The sequence below is a fragment of the Strix aluco genome, chromosome 1 (genome assembly GCF_031877795.1).
Source record: "Strix aluco isolate bStrAlu1 chromosome 1, bStrAlu1.hap1, whole genome shotgun sequence".
NCBI classification, from domain to species: domain Eukaryota; kingdom Metazoa; phylum Chordata; class Aves; order Strigiformes; family Strigidae; genus Strix; species Strix aluco.
Window position 1 is genome coordinate 19583336 of NC_133931.1, and position 25475 is coordinate 19608810.

Sequence of the window (25475 nt, forward strand, 5' to 3'; positions counted from 1 at the left end):
AGTTTGTGTTTCAGAGAAAATTTTGTGTGTGAGTTGTTTGAACTGTTAGGTATTCCATTTGGAAGTGGGGAAAAAGTGGTCAGCTTATTTTTAATAGGTTCACTGTGTCTGTTTACATGGCTACAGTCTTTGAGGTCCATGAAATTCAACATACTGGCAGGTCTCAGGTGGCCAAACAAAGGGAGCTGTAGGCTAGTTAGCACAACATTTCACTGTGTGAACACAGAATCATAGAGTGTTTTGGGTTGGAAGAGACCTTGAAGATCATGTAGTTCCACCCCCCCTGCCATGGGCAGGGACACCTTCCACTAGATCAGGTTGCTCAAAGCCCCATCCAACCTGGCCTTGAACACTGCCAGGGAGGGGGCAGCCACAGCTTCTCTGAGTGACCTGCTCCAGTGTCTCACCACCCTCACGGTAAAGAATTTCTTCCTTGTATCTAATCTGAATCTACCCTCTTTCACTTTAAAACCGTTACCCCTTGTCCTATCACTACACTTGCTGTTAAAGAGTCCCTCCCCATCTTTCCTGTAGGCCCCCTTTAAGTACTGGAAGGTTGAGAGAGAGAGAGAGAGACAGATAGATAGATAGATAGATGTAAAGTCCTGAGTGACTGCAACCCCCATCCCCTGCCCCTGCACCACTGGAGGAGGAGGAGGTAGAAATATTGGGGGAAAAACTGAGCCCGGGAAGAAGGGAGGGGTGGGGGGAGGTGTTTTTAGGATATGGTAACGCTTCTCACTGTCCCATTCTGTCTGTTAAATGTTGTTATTAGTATTTTGAATTAAAGTGACGTCCTTTGTCTTCCCCTAATGAGCCTGTCTTGCCTGTGACCATTAATGGGTGAGTGACCTCTCACTGTCCTTATCTCCATCCTGAGCCTTTTGATTAATTTTTCTCCTTCCCAGCGCTGTGGAGGAAGGGGTGAGTGAACGGCTGCGTGGTGCTCCATTGCCCTCTGGGCTCAAACCAGGACAGATTCTATGACTTTTCTCTGAAATGCAAGGTTTATGTGTGGTTGGGTTTGAAATATAAAATATATAATGTCAGGTCAAAGCTCAATCTCTCCATCTCTCGTGCCCCTTAAGCAACTGCTTTTGGGTACACGATTCCTCATGCTTTGTTACAAGCAAACAGGCAGCAGCGCTCTGCTGTCTGCAGCCTCAAGCCCCTCAGCTTTGGGACGCTGGCTTTCTAAACAGCTATGGTACTGGTATGAAATGGCACAGCTCCAGTTTTCCTTCTCATCTGCCAGGTCACGCTCAGCTCTTGGTGCCTCTGCCATTCAGTTAAAGGAAACTGTCATGTGCTGCGTTAAAACCGCACTCCTCAACCACCACTTGCTGTAGTCCTCTGCCTTGTGAAATTTATGGCAAAACTGAGCCCTTCTGGTCTTCAGAAAATGTGTGTGTGTCTCCAAGCTTGAACAGCCCAGAAAGGACTGTTGAATTGCCCAGTGGAGGATTTCTTCATCTAGTACACAGGTAAACTCTTAAGCATGTTTCCAGAGGGGCAAAGACTAAATTATGTTGAGAATGGGTTTGGGGAGTTGTTAGATGAGTTTAAGGGTAGTATGATAGGTAATAAGCAGGTATAGTCCTAAGGGCTCCTGGGAGACAGTATGTGTTTCTGAACCATGGCTAAACCGTGTTACTTTCATGTCCTTTCTGAGCCAGCTCTTTCTTCCTTCTCTATTTTAATGGAGGAAACTTTTGTGCCTTTAGCTGTGGTATGGGTTAGAGTTCCTGTGATGACATCACAGAACCCAAATTCAAAGAAACTCTTCAAAAGCCAGGTCAAGGAAGGTGTGTTGCTTTTTAAGCTGTTTTGAGTTTTTCCAGTTAAAATACTTGCAAGGAAGCAGGATATACGATTGCTGCCAACTGAGAAAAACGTTCAGAGAAAGCTGAGGGTATATTTTAAATAAATTGAGTATCATATGTGTTTATATGTATGTGCACAGAAGATGAGGAGAGAAGTGAGCCGTATGGCAGTGGGTTACAAATGGCTGTACTGCTTGGGGAAATTAATAACTCTAAGCATTGATACATATGAGCCTGCTGGGATTCAGATGTTCACATGCTGGTGCTTAAAAAAATAACTGAATCAATAAACATTTGAAAGACAAAAAAACAAGCCAGCATCCAGTTTAAAAATTCAGAGAAGCAGCCCTTAAAAAGGACTTAAAGTCTGGACTTCTGCTAAGACTGAAATACAAATAAGATTAAAAGGAGCTTGTTTATTTTTATATATTTGTGCTGCCCTGTAGCTAGTTAGAAAGTATCTGTTTCCTGATGTTTACAGTTTTCTGTCTTAGGCCCTAAAAATATTCTATTAGCATCAATATTAACTTCTTCAATTACTGAAGCAGAGTCATTAAAAAATTCCTGTAGAGCTATCAATCACTCTTACTCATGCACTTCAAAATACATGTTTTCTCCCTTCATAAAAGAGAGAAAGGTTTTTGCACAAGATTCCTTCCTTTCCTCTGTGTCTTTTCTTTGGCAGAAAAACCAAACTTCTGTCAGAAAAGAAACACACTGGAAACTGCACAAAGGTAAGTTCAAAACAAAGATGTTTGAAACTGTCTCTTCAGGACACAGGGGCATGTTGGAAGATCATTGAGATGGGATTTGGGCATTCTTCTAGCAATACTTTTTTTTTTCCCTCCTTCAGTCAGAAAAAAAAATAGGTTGAAAACTTGATTCTTCCTTTTGCCTAATGTGCTCTGTGGTGGCCCCTTTCCCTGAAGTCCTGTGACCAGTTATCATCTCCAAACATCTTATGAGGGATGTGGTTGGCTTTGCTGTTGGGACCAATGCTCTCCCTGGGAGAAAATGTTGAAACTCTTTGCTACAGCACCAGGTTGGGAGCTGCATGGAGAATAGTCCAGCTATCTCCATAACAGAACATAAACGACCCAGCAAAGCTCGGCAGTAGCGTGCTGTTTTCACTTCAACCGAGACTTTGCAAGGTGTGCGTGCCCTAACCTACGTGAGCTGGACTTCTCAATATTGTGTTTTCCTAGAAAGAAAAGAAACATACGTGGTAAACAGTAATAGTGCAACACATTGTTTATTTAGATTTACTCTGAAGGAATATTAAAAGTCACATCATATTCATGTGAGAGTAGTATCACTAAACTTATAAGGAAGTGTAATCAGATTTTAGTTAAATTGTCTGACAACCATCAGCATTCAGTAGCCCGAACAAAGCTTTAGTAAGCATATTGATGAGGTACCAGTGAAATTATTTTCCAGAGGTCGTGTGGGAGGACTGATGTCAGTCTAGCTGAGCATGTGGATGGGTGCTGTGGAGGTCTGTCCCGGCCCGGGCTGCCTCGAAGGGCTGAGGCAGAAAGGCGGCCCTAGGGGCTCTCCCAGGGCTGGCACCCAGCCTGAAAGCAAACACGGAGCCATCTCCTGCCAAGCAGCTCCTATCCTAACTCTGACAGCAAAACTCAGCCTGTGATTTACCAACTCTTCTCTCTATCATTAACCCTCACCAAGAAAGTAAACCTGAGTGAAGCAACTAAAAGTGTCCCGTCTGAGCATCCATGTGTGTCTTTTCTAACAAAGGAATAACCCTGGTTGCTGTGAATCCATGGCGACAGGGTTCTTTGATCCTTCTGCAGCAAAACCTCTGTTTTTCAACACAACAACATGCTGACAAGAAATTTGTATTTTTAATTCCTTTAATTTGTATAGCTTATATTTTATAATTTACAGCTGATTTAACTTAAAGTGCGGGAGGATTTTAAGAAAGAAGCACATGTTTCTATCCACATGTTCTCCAACCTTTTTTTTTTTTAACCTCTGTTTTCTGTGAAGCTCTGGAATAGTTCTTCACCTTTTGTTACTGCTTCTAAATTTGCTCTGTGTTTGCATTCAAACTGGGCACCAGAACATTAAATGGGTGAGCATTTTTACACTGATTTGTTGTTTAACTTATTTTTATCTTGTAGGAGTAAATATTTTCACTTGAACTATGGACTGAATCTTTCCCCCAGTGAACAACCCCCCCAGAGCTACCGTTGTGGCTGTACTCCCAAAATGCACGGGAAGGGGCAAAAGGCTGAGGGTTTGTTTGTTAAACTGTAGGTCCATTGGGGTCCATTGCAGTGGCAGGAATGAGTAAAGCTTTGACACAAGAATGAATGCTGACTTCTTAATGAAAGAAAGGTGCAGTTAAGCAGCTGTACCTGTGTGTAACACCCCACAGCAGCTGGTGTTCTGGTGCTGTCAGTGGAAAGCTTTGTCTCATGCTTTGGGAGCTGCCAGTTCTTAGATCTTACATACAGCACCTTTTCAACCCCGATCATCCCTTTTCGTTCTGTTACCTTGGCAGCCCTAACATACAACATGTCCAGGAACATGCCCTTACTGATAATGAGTGGTCTTGCCCCATTGATGTGTTGCTGCAGTCACTGTAAATTGTCTGGGCTCTTACCACAAGGACCCTCTGTTAAAGGATAATTCAGAGTTATCTTCTCTTTCAGGGTTCTTTCCTCTCTTTTCTTTCTCCATGATTGTCATCATAGTTACCTACTTGTTTTTCTTTAATTTCCTTCTGTGTTGTTTAAACATCATTCTCTGATGCAGAAATTGTCAAGGCTTTTTTCAAGTTTACTCATTTTTACTGCACCAGCTTTATAGAATCTGACTTTCTATGTAAAACTGTGTTCTGGTTCTACTATAAATTAAATTGTGCAGGTCTCCAGAAAATGTCTGATTACAAGCCAGAACCATGACCATGCTATAATGTATTTCAAACTTAGAAAGTCTGTTGCCCAACTGAGATCACAGAATCATTTAGATTGGAAAAGACTTTTAAGATCAGTGAGTCCAACCATTAGCCTAACACTGCCAAGTCCATCACTAAACCGTGTCCCTAAGCATGTGTCTTTTAAATACCTCCAGAGGTGGTGACTCAGCCACTTCCCTGGGCAGCCTGTTCCTGATGGCCACACTATTTCTGATACAAACCAGGACGCTATTGGCATTGGCCACCTGAGCACACTGCCGGCTCATATTCAGCTGACTGTTGACCAACACCCCCAGGTCCTTTTCTGACTGGCAGCTTTCCAGCCACTTTTCCCCAAGCCTGTAGCGTTGTAGGGGGTTGTTGTTGCAGGACCCAGCCCTTAGCCTTGTTGAACCTCATACAATTGGCTTTAGCCCATCACTCCAGCCTGTCCAGATCTCTCTGCAGAGCCTCCCTACCCTCGAGCAGATCAACACTCCCACCCAACTTGGTGTCATCTGCAAACTTACTGAGGGTGCACTCGATCCCATCATCTAGATCACTGATAAAGATATTAAACAGAGCTGGCCCCAATATTGAGCCCTGGGGGACACCGCTTGTGACCATCTGCCAACTGGATTTAACTATATTCACCACCACTATTTGGGCCTAACTATACAGCCAGCTTTTCACCCAGTGAAGAGTGCACCCATCCAAGCCACAAGCAGCCAGTTTCTCCAAGAGAATGCTGTGGGAAATGGTGTCAACGGCTTTACTAAAGTCCAGGTAAACAACATCCACAGCCTTTCCATCACCTTGTCATAGAAGGAGATAAGAATAGTCAAGTAGGACCTGCCTTTCATAAACCCATGCTGACTGGGTCTGATCACCTGCTTGTCCTGTATGTGCCACATGCATTGGCACTCAAGATGATCTGCTCCATAACCTTCCCTGGCACTGAGGTCAGACTGACAGGCTTGTAGTTCCCCAGATCCTTCTTCCAGCCATTCGTTTAGATGGGCGTCATATTTGCTAACTTCTAGTCAACTGGGACCTCCCCAGTTAGCCAGGACTGCTGACAAATGATGGAAAGCAGTTTGGTGAGCACTTCCGTCAGCTCCCTCAGTACCCTTGGGTGGATCCCATCCAGCCCCATAGACTTGTGTGTGTCTAAGTAGTGTAGCAGGTCTCTAACCATTTCCCCTTGGGTTATGGGGGCTTCATTCTGCTCCCTGTCCCCGTCTTCCAGCTCAGGGGGGCTGGGTACCTGCAGAACAACTGGTCTTACTATCAAAGACTGAGGCAAAGAAGGCATTAAGTACCTCAGCCTTTTCCTCATCCTTTGTCACTACATTTCCCCCTGCAACCAATAAAGGACAGACATTGTCTTTAGCCCTCCTTTTGTTGCTAATGTATTCATAAAAACATTTTTTCTTGTCTTTTAAGGCAGTAGCCAGATTAAGTTCTAGCTGGGCTTTGGCCCTTCTAATTTTCTCCCTGAATAACATTACAACATCCTTGTAGTCCTCCTGAGTTGCATGCCCCTTCTTCTAAAGGTCATAAACTCTCCTTTTTTTTCCTGAGTTCCAGCCTAAGCTTTCTGTTCAGCCAGGCCAGTCTTCTTCCCCATCAGCTTGTCTTTTGGCACATGGGCATATCCTGCTCCTGTGCCTTTAAGATTTCCTTCTTGAAGAATGTCCAGCCTTCCTGGTCTCCTTTGCCCTTCAGGACTGCCTCCCAAGAGACTCTGTCAACAAGCCTCCTAAAAAGGCCAGTCTGCCCTCCAGAAATCCAAAGTAGCAGTTCTGCTGACCCTCCTCCTTACTTCTCCAAGAATCAAAAAATCTATCATTTTGTGATCGCTATGCCCAAGACAGCCTCCAAGTATTACACCACCCACAAGTTCTTCTCTGTTTGCAAATAAAAGGTCCAGTGGGACGCCTTCCCCTGTTGACTCCCTCACCAACTTTGTCATGGAGATGTCCATCTGGTTTGAAATCTAGACTGACTCATGTATTAGTAGCAGCCTGCTGGTTCTGCTTGCTGTTGTTATTGAACACATGCTGATTGTATATACTAGTATGTATAATTTCCCATCCCTCTCCGCTCCAGGCCGGGAAAGAATACCTTAATTTAGTGGATGAAGACTATACACTCGTGTACCTCTAGTTCCTAAGTGTCTACAATTTCAGATAATTGTGAAACACTTTTTTTTAGTTATATTGCAGTGAATTTCCCTAAATGTCCTTACATCTTTGATGCTCAAGACCAGCATTAGTTTCAAGAACAAGTCCATGTTTACTCAGTAAAATCCTGTAGGTTGAGGTACTGTCTAGTACCTCTAGTACTCTATACGGACCTGAAAAAGCAGAAGACATCTATGTGAAGAATGGGTTCTAGTCTGAACCCATTGCTCCAACCCGTTGCTGATGTGATTGTCAATAACTTTTGTTCACAAGAACTTTTTTACACATGTACATCATCTGGCATTTTAATTTTTTTGTTTCTCTCTTGGGGAGGAGATACGGGATGCATTTATCTGCAGATGAAATAGCTGTGCATATCCATCATGACTTCCCACTCTACCTCTATTCTTTTACATCAAGTTCTTAGTTGTCCTGCCTGCAAAAACATACTCTGTGGTCATCCTGTCCAGATGCCATCTCCTGGTTAAGGGCTAGCCAGCAGACAGCTGCCTTTTGTTTGTTTGTTTGTTTGTCATTGTCTTGGATGAAAGTTTTGACACGGTAATGATTTAGTAAGAAAGCTAGGTTTATTAATAACTAACAACAATTTATTACTACAAAATGATTCGGAGATTTTGAAAGAAAGAAAAGCAACTTATTCACAGATTCTAAAATGACAAGATTCACACTAACTTACTTAATGGTAACTTTATCTATACATGCGCATACACAAAACGGACAAACACACAGAAACAAAGGTGTTTGGATTCAGTAGAATGAACACAGAACAGACATACACACACACAAACAAGGGTACGTACCCACACACACCCACCCACCCACTCACAGACCCACACACACACCCACACCCCCCCACACACACCCCCCCACACACCCAATAAACTCTAGAGAAAGGACGGGTGAAAGAGAAGCTCGCTCAAAGAAAATTTCCCTCTCGAGTTTAGAGCAAATACTCACAATGCCTTGGCATTCCTCAACGAGTGATAATTGAGACTCGAGCGGGTGGACTTCGCCCTGGCCTTCCATCTGGAGCAGACGACACCTTAAGGGTTTGGTACCTGAGAGGCATCCCAGCTCAGGGGAGGTGCTGGTCACAGCCCCGCTGCGATCCAGGAGAGCTCAAAGGGTCTCCCTGGTGGTCGCAGTTTATAGGGTCCAAGATAATTGACTTTTGTCAGATACCATCTGGTGCCTTCCAGCAGTTGCACAAGAACTTCATGAATGTGCAACTCTGTTATTGTTCCCATTTGACCACATCCCAGGCACAGGTGTGCCAGGCCCTTAGGAGATGATGGGCTGTTATGGCCATTTCCGAGCAATCAGGAGGGGGCAGGAGCCAGGCTCGTTAATGTTATCAGTCCTTATCTCCACAGACTGGTGTACAGCTGGGGATGTGGGTGGAATCACACCTAGCACCAAGCAGCCCAACAAAGGTGGGTGTAGGGGGTAAGGATTGCACCACCACAATCCACCCCGTGACTAAAGTCAATTTATCTTGTCCATAGAGTGGCAGTGTGGTTGCCTCTTGCCTCTATGCCTATAAACAGAGGATGCCATAATCCAATTACAGTTGAAGGAAATTTTGTGTTTGATTAGCTTCAAAAAGAAAAAAAAGTTATTTTGGGATGGTGTACATACGGGGATACTTCTGTAACTGAGTAATCTGTTTAACCATCCTCCAAACCTTAATATACAATACAATTATGAGCAGTAAACATATCAAAATTAGAATTAAGAAAATCACGACCGGGTGGAACATGGAATTAAACAGTCCTGTTGCGGTTGGTGACCATCCAAATAAGCTTTCCCACCATCGATGCTCTCCATCCCTTTTGACTCTTGTTAACACCTGATGTATTTCTTCTATATCATGCTGGACCATGATAAGAGTCTTTTGTCCAGTTTTTAAATGGTAGGCACAATTCTGCAGAAACTCTCATATTAAAGATGAGGATTGTTTTTACAGTGCTACTGGTGGGCTTTCTGGATGTGGTGTTTGTTTCCACGATGTCGTTGATGGAGTTGGTTATTTCTGAAAAGGAAAGAAAAGAGAACGGGGGGGGGGGGGGGGAAGCTGAACAGGTTAACCCTTAGGATACTGGATAAATCCATCTAGTACTGATTTTATGTTTTATTCCATTATTATCAATAACATCCCATGCTAAAAATCCTCGTGGCCTGACCAGGATTACTGGTATTGTTCCTACAGATGGTATTTTTGCCATCACAGGCTGTCCTACTTTCATTGAGGACCAGGTGAGCTCATTGTTGCAGGTTTTTCCTGAAGAAGGTGTTAAGAAGACTCGAGTAATTGGACTTCCATAGGGACCATACCAATTTAACTGCTGTAAAATTTTAGAAAGACAGCTGTCCCATTGTCCTTCATGTAGTTTAAGATATGTTTTCAGCAGTCCATTGGCTCCTTCAACTATACCATTAGATTGTGGGTAATAAAGGTGTGTGAAATACCCACTTTTGCTTTGCCCATTCTTGTACTTCTTTACTAGTAAAGTGTGAGCCATTGTCACTCTGGATAGAATCAGGGACAGGTAAAATTGAGAACCATGAGGAAAGGCCTCAGATAGTATTCTGTCCATTAGCCTTTTGGCACTTGGTAGCTGTAAGGAGTCCAGATATTATCTCTACACCTGTTAAAATATATTTGTAGCCGGTAGAGGATTTTAAAGGACCAGTGTAATCAATTTGCCAAGTAGACCACAAAGTTTTCCCTTCTTTAATGTGTAAAGGTGGTGCTTTGGCAGGATGGTCCATCTGCAATTTTAATTTACACTGGGGGCACTCATTGAGGATGGTTTCAAATGTTTTTCTACTGAGGGGCCATCCCCAGCTTCGAGCTGAAAAGTAAAGTGCTTCTCGACCCATGTGGCCTAATTTTTGGTGTAACCATTCCCCCAATAAATACCATGTGGGGTTTGAGGAATTTTCAATGTCTATTTTCGTAATTTGTCAATTCATCCACCCTTTGGTTCCAATTTGTAGCTGGTTTATTGTCATTAGCATGAGCTTTTACCCATCCTATTTGGAATGGCGTTTTTCTGGCCATGGTTAATAGTAATTGCCAGTCTTCAGTTCTCCAGATTGGTGATTTATTTATCTCCCAGTTTAGGGCTTCCCATTGACAAAGCCACTGTGTGGCAACCTGCCCAGACAGCATTAGAGTCTACATAAATGGTTTTTGCTTCATTTTGTGCTGCCAAAACAACTGCTCTTAACTCTCCTACTTGAGCACTGCCTTCACCCTCTTTGATAACTTGTTTGCCTATTTTGATTTCTAATGCAACAGCTTTATATTGCCATTTGCTATCCACTCTTTTTGCTGAGGTATTGGAAAACCAGACACCCTTGGTTGATGAATCTTCAGTGAAGGGGGGTTGCATCCAAAATTGGTGAAGGTTTGAATGGTTGTTGTAATGCTAGGGGATCAGTATTAATAGGCATTTGTAATTTAGAAACTTTTGTGTGTCCTTCAGTTAATTGCATTTCATCTGCCACACCCACTAGATAGGCATACCATTTCCTAATTGTAGGTTTTTGTGCAATTCCCTCTGGGGGAGCAGTCCCTTTTAGGATTGTGTCTAATAAATTAAAGGGACCTCTGGTCTGAACAGCTTGTTCTTGACGTATTTTCTCAACTTGGTTAACTGCACAGACTAGAGACAAAAGACCCTTTTTCCACTCTGAATATCTCTGTTCTGTCTCTTTGAATGCAGTTGAACTAAACAGCAAAGGTCTCTTTGGCCCGTCAGGGCCGATTTGAAATAAGTTACAATAAGTACCATGTTCTGCAAAACCCCATCCTGCTATAATAGGGTCACGAGGATGAACAGGTCCTAGGGATTGATGTTTTTAATTCCAGTATTAGAGTTTTAATTGCCTCTTCATGTTCTGAATCCCATCTCCACGATTTTCCTTTTTGTGAAAGTGAATACAGTGGACGGGCAATGATGGAGAATCCAGGTACATGTTTTCTCCAATATCCTAAAGTGCCCATTAGCTCTTGTAATTCTTTTCTAGACTGGGGCATTTCTGATTGTTCTATTTTATTTAGAGTATCTGGTGGGATTGCTGCACTTCCAGCAATCCACCGAGTGCCCAGGAATTTCACTTCTTTACTTGGTCCCTGACATTTTTCAGGCGGAATTTCAATTTTTGCTTCATGCAATGTTTGCCAGACTGTTGGTGCCACTTCTCCCACCTTGTCAGGAGAGGGTCCTCCAATTAGAATATCATCTATATACTGATATAGTTTTACCTCTGCAGGGAGTGAAACTGTCTGTAAAAGTTCAGCAAGTGCAGCATGAGCCATTGTGCGTGAGTGTTTATATCCCTGTGGGAGTCTGTTAAAGGTATATTGGATACCCTCCCATGTAAACACGAATTTTTCTTTACCTTTTTCCCTTAAAGGGACCATGAAAAACATGTCTTTTATATCTAGCACTGCCATCCAAGGATGTGCAGCGGCTTGCAGTGTAGCGGTTGAAGTTGCAATGTTGGGGACTGCCGCTGTCAATGGGCTGTATTGGCATTTAAATACTGATAATCGACTGTTAAACGCCACCTCCCGTCTGGTTTACGGACTAGCCAGGCAGGAGAATTGTATGGGGAGTGAGTTCGGGAAATAATCTGTCGTTTTTCTAAGTCTGCAATTACTTTAGAAATTCCAGTTCCTGCTGTAGCAGAAATTGGATACCTTGGGACATTAGTAATTTTTGATTCGGGAAGTGCTGGAGCTGCACGGAGTACACGCACTGTGGCAGTTTGTTGATTTTTATTAGGGCTGGGGTTGGCAATTGAACCAAAAGATCACAGACTGCCGTCTGGCAAACGCCAGGTCCGGCCGTTCAATGCGTCAAAACCCAGGATATTTTCATAATGCTCCTTGATCGCAAAGAGATGTTACACGTTTTTCGCCAATTAACTTTTGCTGTCTGGCACACAGTGCTAATTCCTGTGACTCCGGTAATTTTAACCTTTCGCCGGCCAGGTCGTATGCCTAGTTTATCAGCATCTCGCTGTGTAATTATTGAAATTTGTGCACCAGTATCAATTAAAAAGTTTATTAATTGTTGTTGAGGACCAACTGGAATTAAAATGTAAGGGCCGTTCTCATTTATCCACTGATAAGCTTCTACTTGCCGGACTGGCAGGCCCAATTGCCGTCCGGACCTTATCAGTTTTTTGATCTTGTGCTTTGCAACTGATCCTCTTGAGGGAGGAAAGGGTTATCTTTTTTTTTATTTTTCCTGGGAGCTGCCGACGGGGGAGTTGGAGCATTTGAAGCGATACCTTTCTTAAATGCCTGAATTAGACTCAGAATGACGCCGGTAGGCTGTCTCTGAATCGCGGCTCTAGGAATTCCTAGTGACAATGCTTGCTTCCATAGCTCATTTCTCCACTCCTGACCCCTGGGTTGTCGGTCAGAGGGGTTTTGTTCCTGAGAATTATTTTGATGCAATTGTTTAATTTGCCTAACAGTGCGACCTATATTTTTTGTTTCATTGGGAATTTCATTCCATCCCATTTCTCGGGCATGATTTATAGTTCCATGCATTAATGTTGCCCAAGTGGGTAATACTCTTGGTTCTAATTCTTCTTCCCCACTATTTCCAATAGTTTGTGTTAAATTTACAAATTCGTTATAATTTAAGTCTCTCTGGATCTCATCCCGTTTTGCAATGAGAAAAGGTTTGAGCATGGCAGGGGCTCCTTTTATCAGTACTTTAAGTATAGCAGGAGCTACAGTTGCCGAAAGAGGAACATCAGTAGGTTTACGCTGATGCATGGCTTGAATACAGGCAGCTTTTGTAAAAGCTGCGGAGAGGTCATTTAGCGATTTGATAGGTATTAACAGAGGTTCTCCTCTCTCTAAGACATCAATGCCTCCAGCCCAATATGCCACTCTGCTTGTTAGTGAGTGGGGGTCATTCAGGGGGTTGGGACCAGCACCCAAAAAGACACCAGGACCCCAATATCCACTGGCTTCATTGCCATCTAGTAAAATTCTATCTCCCCCGGTCAGAGACACTCTCCATAGGTATTCAGTTTCAGTTTCTCCAGGCTTACGGCTGTAACGATCTTGTAAATGGGCTATTTGAATTGGATCAAAGAGGGTTGTTTTGCTGATGCGACTTCTAGCACTACCCCGAGGTCCTGTTTTTTCCTCTGTTTTAAAAATTGGTCTGACTGCAAGTGGGGGAGACTCAGGCGGCTGAAAACGATTATTTTTGTCTGAGTCGTCATTATGTGTATCGCTCCAAATGTTACCATCCCAGTCTTCAGGGGACACAATTAATTTTCTGATTTGAATGATATCAGGGGGGTTCGGAGACTGCATTAGCATCATTTCAACGCGTTCCCCCAGTTTTTGTTGTTTTAGTTGGGATTCCTTAAGTTGTTCTTGCAGCTGCTCTATTTTAATCGATAACAGCAAATTCGTGGATTTGTGCCCTGTAATCTCATCTTGTAAATTTTGTATTTTACGATTAACTTTCTCTCGTTCATGACAGGCAGCTTCCAGGCACACTCCCAGCATTTTACAAATCATACCTTTATTTTTTCCAAATTTAGTTGCACCTCTAGCATTAGTTAACTGTTTTTCTACCTCTTCCCAGTTGTGCCAATTATTATAAGCCCAATCCTCTGGGAAGATGGTATTTGGTTGGATACCGTGGTTTTGTAAGTATTTTGTGATTTTGTTTGTCATCCTGCCGACTATGCCAATTTGTCGTGGATGAAAGTATTGACACGGTAATGATTTAGTAAGAAAGCTAGGTTTATTAATCACTAACAGCAATTTATTACTACAAAATGATTCAGAGATATTGAAGGAAAGAAAAGCAACCTATTCAGAGATTCTAAAATGACAAGATTCACACTAACTTACTTAACGGTAACTTTATATATACATGCGCCATACACAAAACGGACACACAGAAACAAAGGAGTTTGGATTCAGTAGAATGAACACAGAACGGACACACACACACACAAACAAGGGTATGTACCGACACACACACACCCACACACACCCCAATGAACAGAGAAAGGACGGGTGAAAGAGAAGCTCGCTCAAAGAAAATTTCCCTCTCGAGTTTAGAGCAAATACTCACAGTGCCTTGGCATTCCTCAACGGGCGATAATTGAGACTCGAGCGGGTGGACTTCGCCCTGGCCTTCCGTCAGCTCTGGCAGCAGACGACACCTTAAGGGTTTGGTACCTGAGAGGCGTCCCAGCTCAGGGGAGGTGCTGGTCACAGCCCCGCTGCGATCCAGGAGAGCTCAAAGGGTCTCCCTGGTGGTCGCAGTTTATAGGGTCCAAGATAATTGACTTTTGTCAGATACCATCTGGTGCCTTCCAGCAGTTGCACAAGAACTTCATGAATGTGCAACTCTGTTATTGTTCCCATTTGACCACATCCCAGGCACAGGTGTGCCAGGCCCTTAGGAGATGATGGGCTGTTATGGCCATTTCCGAGCAATCGGGAGGGGGCAGGAGCCAGGCTCGTTAATGTTATCAGTCCTTATCTCCACAGACTGGTGTACAGCTGGGGATGTGGGTGGAATCACACCTAGCACCAAGCAGCCCAACAAAGGGGGGGGGGGGGCGGGTAAGGATTGCACCACCACAGTCATTCCAGCTGCTTGGAAATGTGCATGGCCTGCTGATGAGTTACTAGTCAGGCTGAGTGCCACAGCATGGTTCTATACAAAGTTCTGAATTTTACTGTAATCAAGAGACAGGGATGTGTCTGGCTCCACCTCAAAGGCAGCCACTTCTTGTAAATCATCAAACAGCAAGTCAGGGGAAAAAAGACAATTAAGGTGTGATGTTCTCAAAATTCAAGGAGCTTTGGTCAGTCAATAAAAATTCAAATGGGAGTAAGGATGCTGAAAGACGTTCTTTGTTGCAACCTTAATTTTTCTGCCCATGACATCACTAGACAGCTTAATTTTTCAAACTGCTTTGTTGACCCTGAAGTCCAAGTGATCTCCACAACAAACTGTAATGTCTCAAAATCCATTATCAAAATCTCAAAATCCGCTTTGCAGGTGCTAAGATTTCTCCTTCCTGGAAAGGATTCAGCCTCACTCATTTAGAGTCAGACTTAGTTTTTCTAGGATGAGGCAAAAGGAGAGCTGAGGAACTGGTTAGGTGCCAGCATCATCAACAGATGAGCTCTGGAATTCATCACTGCAGCCATACAAGAAAGAAAGAGGAAGGGCTGTTTGACAAATGCCGAGAGAAATAAATTAATAGTTTATTTTCTCAGTAAATTGTATTTAAAAAGGCATTTGATTTACAGAATTAACATTTTTTAGTGAAGCTGTTGTTCTTGTGGAGAATACCCAACTCCACCATAACTAAAGATGTACTAAAATTTATGCTGTGAATGGGACTGGAGACCTTCTGTCTCACCTGGCTGTCCCTTGGTGTTTAGGTTTAGGTGTTTCTTTATGATCGCTCCTCAGTTAAGTAAGTGAAAAGATATGGGGGTGTTCTCCTGGAAAGCCCTTGGAAGGTCACAGCTAAGGTCTGCTGTGAGATGAGTTGAACAGTGCTTTTAAAACTTTTTTGCATTCAGTTTGAAAGCTGAAAATGCAGTTCTTCTGGAAGGCTTTCTTTTTCAGTGCGTTAGGCTCCATTCATGGATCTGACCTGTCCCTGCTGCCATTTGCTGTGGAGCCAGAGGCGTCCCTCCCAGGCCCATCCTGCCTTCCAGGACCCTCACCCAAAGACCAGCAGGTGTGGATTCATTCAGAGGGGTAATTCTCTGGTAGGAGAGAATTTTCCTTTTCTACTGCCAGAGCAGTCAAAACTGAGACATAATTTTTGTGGTTTTCATGTACCTTTACTGACAGCAAACCAGCTCATGAGAGCTCGCTTTCAGCTCGGTATTCATCCAAATAGCTTTGCCTGGGGAATTGTCCACCTGTGGTGTGGTACTAGAAAGACCTGAGGGGAGAAGGAAAAAAAGATCAGTGTGAACCTGAGAAGTACAAAAGAGAGGAAATCTTTTACGTCCTAGAATATCACTTCTGTAGGAATAAAACCCCTTGTTCTGTGACTCTTGGAAAGACTGAAGTTGACAGGTTTTTTTCTCTTGCTACATCAAAAAAGATGGATCTCAGCAACCCTGTTTATTCTCTTTCTCCTGTTTTAATCTTTTTATCCCAAAAAGAAAATTGACATGTTTTCTGTAGTATGCTCAGTGACACAAAGACTATACCTAGTGTGCTGCACATTAGCCATTCATTCTCCATGAAATAAATCTTTGATCCTTTGAAATTACATGGCTTTCAAGTACAATTTGCAATTGTTGTTCATTGGATTTTGGGGAGAAAAATATTTTTCAGGAAGTGTAAAGGATGCTCTATGCTTGATTATGCTCTCAGTTAATTAAAAACATACATTCTTACTGAATGAAAAGTTAGTTTACTTTTTGCATGGTTTTCTATGTTGACTGATTTCTACCCTGTTCAACAGAGTCACGAAGAACTCCACAAAATAAGATTTCTGTAATTTTTATTCAAATAAGCTGCTGGGAAGAGGAAAGAAACACTAGAAATAACCACAGCTGAGGCAAAGGCATCAGTCAGAGATACTTTTCTTTCACACCAGTATCAGGAAGTCCCTCAAAGAAATTTCTAGGAAACAGGACTGATTTCTTTATTCTTACAATCTGTGAAATTGTTTGTTTCCAAGACTGTATGTATCATTAACTAAATCCTTAAAAACAAAGAGGCACAGTCTGTGTGTCCTGAGTGTGAGAGTGGCTGAATTGCAGAGACAGCATGAAAGTGCATGAGGATGGAAAGGATACCAGTCTGCTGAACAATATGGATTTATACTGGAGGAGAGTTTTAAAAGGGTGGTGATGCAGTTTAGCTATAACTGGCCTTGGATATCAGCCTGTAATGTGGAAATCTTAGAAACTCAAGATTTGATAAGATATCCTGCGGCCCAGCCTAGCCTGGGAGGTGTATCTCCCTGCATGAAATGCACCGTTCATGCCCGTGTGTTAGTGCACATACGGGAGAGAATGCAGCCGGACAGGGGCGTGCACATGCTCTGTAACACTGAATACAAAAAGGAGAATAACTCACATGGGCAGAAACACCATCATACAGATGCAACTCTGTCCCCGCTTTGTATATGCTGGCACATCTGAAATGCAAGAGGATTTTTCAGATTAAATGAGGACTAGAAAACAAGAGTACCTCTGCTTTGATTAGTGCTTGGCTAAACGTAATGAAGAGAAAATGCACACTGAAGTGCCCAAGCACTCCTTGTTCATTTAGGTGGCGTGTTTTTATTTACTGAGTGGGGGAGTGGGATTGTTCAGGCTCACTTTCAGTGGTGATGACAGAAAGACAAAAATTACACTTTAAATTATGATGGCTAAAAATCTAGCTAATTACCTAGGTCTGAAATTAATTAAACTCCTGCCTTTTCGGGTCCTAACCCAGTTGCCTGTTGGTGGTTTGTTTTTTTTTTTTTAATCCCTTTCCTGCTGCTTATATCAATTCTGGATATTGTCTGCTTTCCTCTGCAAGTCTTGGATGATGCATCAAACTGCTTTAAATCTGGTCTTTCCTGGAGGTCCCCTTCCCCATGCGTCTCCACCCTGCTTGGCAAGCCTGTTTTGGGGCTGAAGTGCCTAAGAGTTACGGGCAAATTGCAAATCACAAAGCTGCCTTAACACATCCAGAGATGACAGAAAAATTTCAGGACTATTTCCTTGTTGCGCAGTACAAGGTTGGTCACTATGACAAACAAAATTTGCATTGTGGCTGGGAATGCAAACCTCACGTCACTCCTGTGCGTTTATTCACTCCTGTGTGTTTATTCTGACCCATGAAGGAATGCAGTAATGAAATCGGCACAGACACGGTGCTAGTGTCCCTAATCCTGCTCTCAGGGACAGGGCTTACCCCTCAGGAGAAACACCGGGAGCCCAGGCTGGCTACCCCAGCCCTCCGCCTCCTGAGCCACTGGACACCAGGGAGCTGGCGCCCAGCTGCTGCCCAGGGATGCACACAAGGGCTGCAACTCCTGAGGGCTACCCAAAATGTAGGGCCTATCAGCTTGTGAGCATCAGTTTCATACTGAAACAACAGTGTTGCAGATTGCGGGATCAAGCTCCCTTGACAGAGCCTTCTACTGTCAGAGAGCGAAGCTGCATGGTCCTGAAGTCCTGCGGCAGTCACCACCAAGGGACCTACACTTCAGTGGTGGGTGAAGCAACTGTTGTGCAATGTAACATACATGTCATGTTTGTAGGGCACCCGAGGGGCAGTGTAGCTGAACAGATTTAAGGTTGAAGAGTAGTTGTGCAATACCAGTTCTAAAGCCAAGCTTCCCATTTTTATTAGATATTCCCATCCATATTATGAAGAGGAAAAAGACAGCTCCTAATTGTTTTTGTTTTCTGTCTGTTGTTTTTGCATTCCTTGTGTAATGTGAAGGAAAGGATGAGAAGAGAGAACTGACATTTGATAACAAAAATTCCAGCGTGAAAGCAAGCTACCAGGGAAGCAATTGTCTTAAATAATAGTGTCAGGTAACAGAATGTATTTTAAACTAAAAGTTATTAAAAATGTGTATTTTTGTCTTCCAAAGTTAAGATGTGACGCTGCCTATCTCAGAAAAGATAAGATTGCTGATGAGAGTTTTAGAAAGACATTTGACAGCAGAGGTACAGCTACATAGTGGAAGCACTGCTAATACCTTCCAGAGCTGGAAGACAGGGAAGCATGCCAAATAGCTGACTGTTATGCACAAATTTAACTTTAAGTCAAATGGAAAGCAAACTCCACCTTCTAGGAAGCAAATGCCATTTGGGTTAGGAAATCCAAAGAGCTACCACACATCTGTTTTAAAATGTTTCTACTGTTTTCAACTGTAAGTGTTTCAAAGAAGAAATATTCCAGTTTTCTTAATACAACAAGATTGGTTTTCAAGCCTTAGACATGCAAAAGTTTCTAAAATTTTAGGCAGATGTTAAATTTCTCCATGTACATTCTTCCTGGACAACATCCTCTTTAGTAATCCTGGGTCAATGTGCCCCTGTCCTAGGTGAGAAGATATTTCAGATTTCTGTGGAAATAAATTTGGCTCTGTTATGGTTTGAGCCCAGAGGGCAACTCAGCACCATGCAGCCATTCACTCACCCCTTCCCCCTCAGGAATGGGAAGGAGAAAAATAAAGCGGAAGGCTCCAGACTTGAGATAAGGACAGAGAGGGATGAATCACCCATTATGGGTCGAGGGCAAAAGACAGATTAATTAGGGGAAGAAAAAAAGAACATCAATTTAATTCAGACATTAACAACAATACTTAACAGACCGTAGGACAGTGAGAAGCCTTACCACGTCTTAAACATACCTTCCCTCACTGCTCCCTTCTTCCCCGGCTCAGCTTTGCTCTCAATTTCTCTACCTCCTTCACTCCAGCAGTGCAGGGGGCAGGGAATGGGGGGTGCAGTCAGTCCCACTGCTCTTTCCTCCTCAGGAGGACTCCTCACACTCTTTCCCTGCTCCAGTGTGGCGTCCCTCTCACAGGAGACAGTCCTCCACAAACTTTCTCCAATGTGAGTCCTTCCCACAGGCTGCAACTCTTTCTGAGATGCTCTGGCATGGGTCCCCCCAGAGTGTTGGAGTCCTCCCAGTGCCAAACTACAACAGTGGGGGCTTCTCCCCACAGAGTCCCAGCCTTCATCACCTGCTCTGGTGTGGGGTCCTCCACAGGCTGCAGGTTGTCATCTGCTCCATTGTGGACTTCCATGGGCTTCTGGGGGGCGGCCCTGCCCTCTCACCACAGGCTGCAAAGAGAATATCTGCACTGGTGCACCTACCCCCCACCCCCCCCCCCTCCTTTCCTCCACTGACCTTGATGTTTGCATGTCTCCTTCACAACTCCTCCTTACAACTCTTCCTCCTCCCAGGTTCCCCTTCCTAAATACGTTATCGCAGAGGCGCAGCCGCCATCACTAATTGGCCTGTCCTTGGTGCAGAGGTGGCTCCGACTTGAAGCCGGAGGAGCTTAGAGAAGCTTCTCACAGGGGGCCACTGCTGTAGCCTCTTCCCCCGCTACTAAAAACCCTGCCACACAAACCCAGCACAGGCTTCTACTGCTCAGGCAACTAGAGTGCTCCCTTACAAACTACATAATGCTTCTTAACAAAACCAAAAAAGTATTTTGAAATAATCTGCAGCTGTCGCACCTTAGGACATTTGATGGAACTGGGATTTAGTGGATCCCAATTTTTCCCTGATTTGGGGAAATCAAGAGGAATCAAAGTTACCTTTAGACTAAATACGTCCTAACTGTATATATGTGCATGTGATGCCTGCTAGCTGATGCCTGAAAGCAGTTGGTGCCTGGAAGTTGAGGCCTGTAACAATTAGTGATAAGAGAAGCATTCCATTATACCTTATGTGGTCATGTTGTACCCAGTTGTGTATATCTGAAAGTGTCAAAGGGGGGAATATTAAGAAATTCTTTTACCAAACAATGTTTAACTTTGTATTTAACAAGGCCTGAGTGATTAAAATGTACAGAAAAGATATCTTAACCTTGAGAATAGATACATCCTGGCAGAAATGCTCAAACAAGAAAGAACAGCCTGGCAGGACAACAGAGTTGGGAAACACTCAAGGAGAAGAAATTGTCCTCAAAAGACTCTTGATCATAAAAGGAAAAAAGGAGTAGGCGGCACTCATAGTGTAGTTTTGCAGTGCCAGCATTATGTAAATATAGTAGATAGGGAGAAAGGTGGAGACTTCTTGGAAAATGTGTGAATATTCATGTCTTTAAGGTACATAAAGGATGAACTTTTGTTTTAGTGTATGCACATTAAGTGGAACATCCCCTGTGCATCCAGCACTTCAATAAAGAATGCTTGCCTTCTAAAACTTCAAACTAAGTGTTAAGAGGGTTCTTTTGAGACCGAATTTATGGTAATGCATGATTCTATGGTTTTCAGGAAATCAGACCTATTTTTTCCTAAGAGTAGGAGGGTGGGTCTCTAGTGGGCTACTGGGATGTCCTGGAGAAATACAAGCTTATGGTCTACTACCTTGAGTAGTTCTGTTTTTTCTTAGAAATGTTGATCATAGAAGTTGACAAAGCATGTATAACAAATGCTTCAGTTCTCAGAAAATTATACTGCCTACAGTTTAAAGTGCAATTTCCACAACTGTAGAGATTCATGAAGGACACAAAACAAGCTCTGCAGTGATCATAGAGAGTCTACCCATTTATCACTGTTCTAGATGAGGCATGCAAATAGGATGCCACTAGGAGAATGAAGAGGTGTTGATGGATACTAACTGGGAAGCTTAAGGTAGCTGAATGATACCTGCCTAAATGATGCCTGAAGGCTGTGTTGTGGAGATTGTCAGTGAAAACAAGAGAGGGAGAATCGCTGAGAAGGGTTGAAGTTCAGAAACTTTCAGAATTATTTAAAACCCCTGACAGTTGCTAACTGTTTGACCACAGCTGACAAGAACATGCTATCACAGATCCCTTACCTTCTATTTTGAGGAGAAGCCTATGGTTTTGGACATGTGCCTTCTCATATTCTTCTAAATCACTTACTGTGTCTTATGGTGCACAGAAACATGATAAAAGCATCACTGTTGGAACAATATTTTTTTTTTTTATTGCTGCAAGTTGAATTTGAAGTGTAGTCTGTGTACTATACGAATTTTTAATATAACGGAGAGTGATCCCCTGGCAGAGAACTGGCAGTACTTAATATATGCTCTGCGGTGGCTTTCACTATTTTTAGTGATTTCTTAGTATTGTAGTGATGTAGGTGATTTCTCTTTGTGGGATATGTCAGGGATAGCACAGGACTTTCATTGTAGAACACTAGGTAACAGTGTGTAGGTATATGAAGGATCATGTACAATTACCACAAGAATTGTTGCACCGTTTTGGTATGCCTCCAGGAATGTCTGTATTTGTAAAATGTGTGCCAGAAAATTTGTCTGTAGGCCAGAGGAAGACAACAACTTAATTACTTAAATGTGGTGTTTATTTGAGAAAATTCATAAATATTTATGATTTTCAAAAATTGCAGAGAAGGGAATTTCCCTGAATATTTATACATCAGTGAAAATGGAAAAGATGTATACAAAAATTACATACATATAAAAGCAAAAGCCAACAACAAACTTTAATTTCTAAATAGTGAAAATATTTTGATACACTTGGAGCTTTTGACTTATCACAAAACATTCCTCTTGAGAGACTTGTGAAGAACCCTAAGTTATTACTTGAAATGCTACAAGACCAGAGGTGATAATTCTTGCTTCTACTTTGGAAAGATTTGTTTCCAGCATTGGAAAGCAAGGGATCCTTGCAGCAGTCTAATATTTTCACAGTGATAGAAGTTTTCCAGAGAATGAAAAAATAGAAGCAAGTGGAGAGAGAAAAAGAAGAGTTTGGTAGGAGAGTATCGTGGAAGGAATGGAATGAAACAACAGATGGAGAATGCTGTTCAACACTACACATCTCTGCCCATCTTCACCCTATTCTGGTATGGGTTTCTTGTTTCAACATGCACTTCTCCCACACGTGTTTCCTAGTTATGGACCTCCTTACAACCTTTTCACCAGCTCAGACCTGAAGCTTGTCTATACTTTTGCCTACCTCTTGGATAAATGATCTCAACTTCTTGTTGGAGCCTTCCATGATGTTACCAAATATTTTCTTACTTTTTCCTTTTCTTTCTTTGTCCTCAAGCACATCATATTTTAAGCATATAGCAGTGGTAGTTAAATGAAGAACACCTCAGGTTCAGACTTGAAGACAGAATTGCAACCATCTATGGTTTATTATTCAATTAAAAGGCAAATAAGCAGAGAAGTACTAGGAGCTAATATTGTTTAATTTCCTGTTGTGCATGACTGTGGAGGATGAGAAAGATATTGTTTACAATGAAGATACTGTTAGAAACTACATTACAAGGTCACAGTATATTTGAAATACTGAATTTCATGTTAATGCTATATTACACTAGATATTGGCTGGTCTAACAGCAGTGTCATCCAACATCATCCCAACATTTTGCTTATGCACTGTGATAAGATTTGATCCCCAAACTCCCAATGTTCCAAATACAATTGATACCATTTGTTTCACAGGTTCCTGCTGTGCTGTGCTTCAAAGATGTTTTGATCTAGATGCAGCTGCTCAGATAATAGGACACCAGCTGTGTTCTTCTCCTGCATCTTCTATCAGCAGCACATTTCAATGAACACCCCAGCATGCAGAATACTTGGAAGTGAGGTGCCAAGATGATGAATGTGACTCAGGTAATAAAGGACTTTGTAGAGTGCACTTCCTGTTAAGACACCAATGGAAATGGTAAAATTCTGTGCAGAATAGACAGATCTAAATTAGATTTTCAGACATGTTATTTTATGAGTATTTCTGCTAATGTGAGAGGTTCTTTTGGAATTGAAAAGGACTCATTTGGACTTGAATAAATAAATAAATGAACAAATATATTAATTTATTTATTATTTTATTTTGGACTAGCATTCTTGGCTGCCTTGGGTCAGCCCAGTAGTGGTTGCAGTTAATTGGGATTGCTACTGGAGCAGTTTCCAGGTTAGTTCTATCCAAAAGGGATCTAGATTGCATATTCCAAAACTTTCAGGTTGCAAACCATTATGAATGCAATTGAGAGATTTACCTCTAAGGCAACTTCTGATCCAAACTAAAAGTCTTTTAGCGACTCCCTTTGTTTTTTGAAGTGCCTGAGTTAACATCTATATTTGAGTTAAGTACCTGTGGGTTTCTCTTTTTACAGTGTAATTGAAATGTAACTGAAAATTCATTTATATTTGCTTTTATTTAAATTTACTTTCTGTCTAAGGAGATCAAATACTTGTTTACCAATGACATGTTAAACCCAAAGGGATAAGTCTGATCTTGTGAGATTTATTAGTAGTTTATTAATAATTAGAGATTTATTAGTAAGTTTTTTTCCCTGTCTTTATGATGATTTGTCTTCTTTGAAAACAAGGTTATCAACTGAGGGGGTTATAGTAGGTAAATTTTGATGTCCAGCCAAGTAAATATTACTTCTACTTTTAGCTGAGCTATTGTGGTCATACTCATGGTCACAATATTAATGAAAGTGATTTGGGGAATAACCTTAATGTCAAATACATCAAATATGTGCACGTCAAATATGTGCATCAATCCAACGTGGAGCAGTTTCAAAGCTTGCAGATCTCATGAATCTTTATTGGTGTTTCACAGACTAGAAGCAGCCTGAATTAACAAATGTGAAACTACGTTAATGTTTTGGGTCTTCTGAAGTGAATCTCTTGACTAACCCCATTTACTGCAGTCTGGTTTGCATAATGGAGTGATCTCAGAAAGGGAAAATTGGTTTCTTTTGGATCCATAGCACACCTGTGCTACAGGAACTCATGTGGTGTGCTTGAAGTGCTATTGGGCATTCAATCCATGGGACCAGACTAGAGCTAGTCCAAAGGAAGCTGTTATGTAGTATGAACATCAGGTCTTCAGGAGCTCCTGTTATGTCATAGCACTTAATAATGTAGGCATGAAGTCAGATCAGTGCATTAGAGCTAGACCGATTCCCAAGCCAAATAAAGCTTCTTGGTGCCACATGTGAAGGAACAAGAACGACTGGAAAAAAAAATGTAAATGCAAACAGCCTTCCCTCAGAGTAACTTGGTCTATTTTAATAAATTCTCTGGAGCTCATGCTGCAGGATATCAGATTATGCCTCCAGCTGAAAATCCCAATACTCTAAGACTGAACATAGCTACTCCTGAGTAGCCATATGTACAGTCTCCTGCGAATGCATATTTAATCTCTGGTGTGGAAGATTTAAAAACCTCCTTGCTGGTCTGCTCCAGTGTTTTGTCAACTTAAAAAAGATGCTCCAAAATAGCTAGTTTAGAGCATCTGTGATGCAAATTAGGATAATTTTTGTCATGTTCAGCACCCTCTGACTCATAGATAGGGATCAGATCCCTATAGATAGAAAGATAATTATATTGTCATCCTTCAATCCAACTTTTCCTACATCAAATCTCAAATCCTTCAGCCTCTCCTTTATGGGTCACTGGTTTTTAAGCTCTTGTCATTGCTAACAATTTACTTCAGTTCTTAGTTTGTCTACACCTTTCTTAAAGCTCAGCATCCAGAAGCAGACAAAGTGTTTTAGCTGAGGCATTCCTAATGTCACTGAGACACTGAAGATTGCTCGCTAGGGAAGATGCTTTTCAATGAATTTTGTATTACATTATGTTGTTTCTTCTAGAATATAATGTCTTGGCTGGCTGATGAGGACAGCATCCCATAAGTGTCAAAAACCCTTCTGAATTCCAGATATAAGTATAGCTGGTTTTGTTTCTCATTATTGACTTTTAATAAGAACATTATGGCTCCTGTTTTATTAGCTGGCTAGGTCTACAATTTCCAATGCTGCCTTCTTCCCTTCTAGTAAAAGAT

At 42.2% G+C, this 25475-nt stretch overlaps 1 long non-coding RNA gene across 1 annotated transcript; it reads left to right on the forward strand.

Annotated features, from left to right (window-relative positions):
• Positions 1–1310: 1310 nt before the first annotated feature.
• Positions 1311–23203, forward strand: LOC141932712 (uncharacterized). The gene is made up of 3 exons (XR_012625895.1): positions 1311–1484; positions 2509–2557; positions 23123–23203. It is a non-coding gene; the product is annotated as an uncharacterized LOC141932712 (long non-coding RNA).
• The last annotated feature ends 2272 nt before the right edge of the window (positions 23204–25475 follow it).